Here is a 3,851-nt window from a genome sequence, read left to right on the forward strand (position 1 = left end):
TGAAAGTCTGAGAGTGTGAAGCAGATACGTCAACGAAAACGACCAAAAATCCGACCCACTACTTTACTTCTGCTCACTCCTTTCCTGCCCACACTAAATGCCTCCATCAAGGAATGGTGCTACAGGCCACAACAGGCATTGCTACTTAGCAGGGCGTTTCTAGCTTTTTGGGGGCCCTCATGCAAGATGCCTGTTGGGGCCCTACGTTTTTACATTTTTTTAAACTAACAATCGCGGGGGTTCCGCGCTTTCCTCTATCCTGTGGCGCTGCTCCTCTGCTCTACATTTAATAGGACAAACAGGCTAATTTCCGAAAACCAAAGCAATTGACCATTACAAAAAATTCCTGCCCAAAGCGCTCTACCAAACGGCTCCTCTACGTCGAATACACTGCAAGAGTGCCAGCTTTCTCTCCCTGTTTCCTCTATATTTTCTCTCCTTCGTCAGGACGTCCCTTGGCCTGCCCGCCTCGCTTCTGCTTTCCTTCCAAAAACAAAGCCGCAGCTTGCCTATCATTGCTATTTAGTCGTCGTTTACTATCCTACATTGGATTTTTCAGCTATATCGCTTCAACACCACAGGAGCCGGAGCGCTGCGCTGTACCCACTACAGACGCTCTTTGAATTCTCCCACTCATCCTGAGGCTGAAACTGCACCTTGCCTTCTCTGCTCCAATCCGCAATCTTGGGTCTTTGTTCCAATTGTGGATGCCCGCTTCATCCTATCGTACCACTGGCTTTGCAGTCTCAAACTTATCCCTTAATGTGGCCACCACTACATTTCACATGTTCTTCACTACACCAACGTCCTGAGAGTAGCACCAGCTCCGCTCTACTACGGCTTCTGCCCTAACGGAGACCCGCACACCTCTGTGCCTGTATTTTTAGGACTGCATTGTTGACCGCCTTTGGCCGCCTCTCCAACTCCTCTCGTACCGCACAAAAAAAAGTATATAACGAATAGCGCTGTGGTGTTGCGGTAAACTAGGGAACACAGCGCAACTCCATATTTTAAAAAAACTCAATCTATTAACATGTGTTGACATAGTACAGCTTAAAACAGTACTGGGTTATGCACAACATTTTCCATAACAAAATGTCCTAATAAAATTCAAAAGCAGTTCCACCACTCTACACTGGAGCGATAAGAACTTGCCCGACATGGGAAACGCAAACAGACATCACACAACGTAGCTTAACGGAGCAAACACGGGAGAATCTTACTCTGCAGTCGTTCCTGATCAAAGGTTTGTGTTCAATGGCATTAAAATATAAAAACGCTGCTGAAGTTATCCATAGGCTTAAATACAATTGTGTCCTGTGTCACTTTGAAATCTATTTCCTGATAACTCAACTCTTCCTATTTACGTATGTCAATAACGGAGATTTCATAATAGGCTTGTTTGAGGACAAGGAGACCTGCGCAGACCTGCGCAGTTGCGATCAACGTCCTTGCTAGTGCATTGCAATCGATGGTTAGTCCTTCTGTCGACTTGCTCTGGAGGCTCGCCTACATGAGCCGTTTGAAATCTTGCGGGACAAAGACGCCCGAAGCCTTGGAGCGAGGCGCGCAGGCGCAGTTCTTCTCCACGGGATGCGGAAGCGAAATGCTTGATGGGAGCAACGACTCGCTGGTATCTCGAGCTGAGCGCTCATTGGTGGTTTTTACCACGAGCTGCTGATGAAACTCTCCAATTGGCTTGGCAAAAGTTTGTTGTTGTTTTGTCTCAGTTTTACGTCGCCCCTTCCATTAACATTTTTCATCATTGTTCCACAATGTTTATCATCATGAAGTTAACATCCATATATTTTATACTATACTTGCACTGCTTACCGTTTCCATACTTTATATATCTTAGCATATTCATACACACTGTTCATACTGCTCACAGGCTGCTGTGTATATCTAGTGTATTCATACCCCTCACTGTTTATTCATCATTCAATTCATTCTATATTTTATTCTGTAGATTGTGTACATTACTTTTCACTTTACTGCTTGTTGCACTCCTGGTTAGAAGCTAAACTGCATTTCGTTGTCTCAGTACCTGTAATATGTGCAATAACAATAAAGTTGAATCTCATCTTGAGCAGGAACAAATGTATTTACTTAGTAAATATCTGACATTAACGATTAAACACATGTGTGCATTCTTTATAAACGCAAACCGAGTCAAGCCGACTCCGGAGGTTGCAGTATGCACCTTAAAGTTGTTTGCAATCCGCCAAAAAACCGAGAGAAGAATAAGAAGAAGGCGAAGAAGAAGAAGGCGAAGAAGAAGGCGAAGAAGAAGAAGAAGAAGAAGAAGAAGAAGAAGAAGAAGAAGAAGAAGAAGAAGAAGAAGAAGAAGAAGAAGAAGAAGAAGAAGAAGAAGAAGAAGAAGAAGCCGACTCGGAGCTGTCCGACTTCAGGCGAGCTTTTTGAGACCTCCCCCGGCTGCGATCGGCTACTCTCGTCTACTTTCGAGGCGAGCCGCAACGCGTTTCAAACAAGCCTATTAGCTGCTACGAGAGTATATGACAGGAGGAGTTGAGAAGAGTACTGCAAGATGGCGGAGTGAGAACGTTGCAGGCTCGTAGAAAAAGTTTAGATTTGAGTCCTTGACTGCAAAACCGACAGGCAATAGCTTATTCATGATACACTTTAAGTTATTATAGAAGCTTAAATAGTCACATTTTACTTTAATTCTCCAGTTACCAACACTTTTGACATAAAGTGCCTGCTAGCATGACCGACCACGATTACAACTTAAAAGTTCTCCGTGAGGCGTGTGACGACTCGGATATTGAGGACATGGAAGCGGACAACTCTAAGGGACACAAAATAAATTGGGACCACACACCAACTAAAGGACCGAATCCAAAGAAATCAAAGGTTGATGGCGAAACACAAATGGCAGAGGATAGCAGCAGCACCATTCTCCAGGCAATACAATTCTTATCTGGAAAAAAATGGATGAACAGACAGAGCGGTTAGAAAAGTTTGAAAAACGCATTGAAGCAAACACTGAAGCAGCTAAAGAAAATAAGAAAGACATTTCTGCTCTTCAGAAAAAGTTTGATGATCTTCTGAAAGATAACAATTTACTACGTAAGTCTGGCGAGGAGCAAGCCCGCTACAAATGGAGGTGGAATCTGAGGATGAATGGTCTGCCTGAAAAAGGAGAAAACACAAGAGAAGTTGTGATCGGGAAACTCACAAGAGTTGTTCCGCTGTCTGTGGAAAAGCTGCGTGTCTCAGTAGACACTGTCCATCGGCTGGATATGAAGGGTAATGCAGCTACTTCCAACAACACACCGTGGTCAATCATCATTCAGTTCGAGAGTCTGCAGCGAGATGCACATTCGTTTCAAAGAGGATTTCTCCAAGGAGGACCGGGAGGCTCGCTCCAAGCTGTGGCCACACGGTTCAAGAAGCCAGGAGAAAGGGGAAGAGAGCTTTTCTGAAGGAAGGCTTCGCGCTGATTGACAATAAAAGAGTGGACCCGGAATAACGTGAAAAACACCGCAGTAATTAACTGGAGGGACAGGGAGCAGGTTTTCGGTCCTCATGCTGAAGTTCTCAGTTTGAGTGTTTTTAGGATTGGACTTGTCTCAGGTTATATTCAAAATGTTGTGAGCTATTGCACTAAATATGTTTGTTAAGGGCTACGTTACTCACTCCTGCGCATCGATATAGCATTCCTTTGCGCATTTTCTTAAGGATTCTATTTTTGCTCTTTCAATGTTATCGTTCATATCCTTAAATGCTAGGGGGCTAAAAAACTATGTGAAATGCAAGGCAATCTTTCTTTTTTGTAAGGAACAAAAGGCAAATTGTGTTTTTCTGCAAGAAACTCATTCTGCAGAGGC

General features: G+C 43.9%; 1 protein-coding gene across 1 annotated transcript in view; it reads right to left on the reverse strand.

Annotated features, from left to right (window-relative positions):
• Positions 1 to 2,532, reverse strand: part of LOC104946192 (plexin-A1-like) — a 34,648-nt gene extending 32,116 nt beyond the window's left edge. Inside the window, exon 1 of the mRNA XM_010771971.1 lies at positions 2,522 to 2,532. The gene's annotated coding sequence lies outside the window, so the exon portion shown is untranslated. The remainder of the gene's footprint in view (positions 1 to 2,521) is intronic.
• Between the last annotated feature and the right edge of the window lie 1,319 nt (positions 2,533 to 3,851).

The sequence above is a fragment of the Notothenia coriiceps genome, unplaced genomic scaffold, assembly GCF_000735185.1.
Source record: "Notothenia coriiceps isolate Sejong01 unplaced genomic scaffold, NC01 NC01_scaffold00010735, whole genome shotgun sequence".
NCBI classification, from domain to species: domain Eukaryota; kingdom Metazoa; phylum Chordata; class Actinopteri; order Perciformes; family Nototheniidae; genus Notothenia; species Notothenia coriiceps.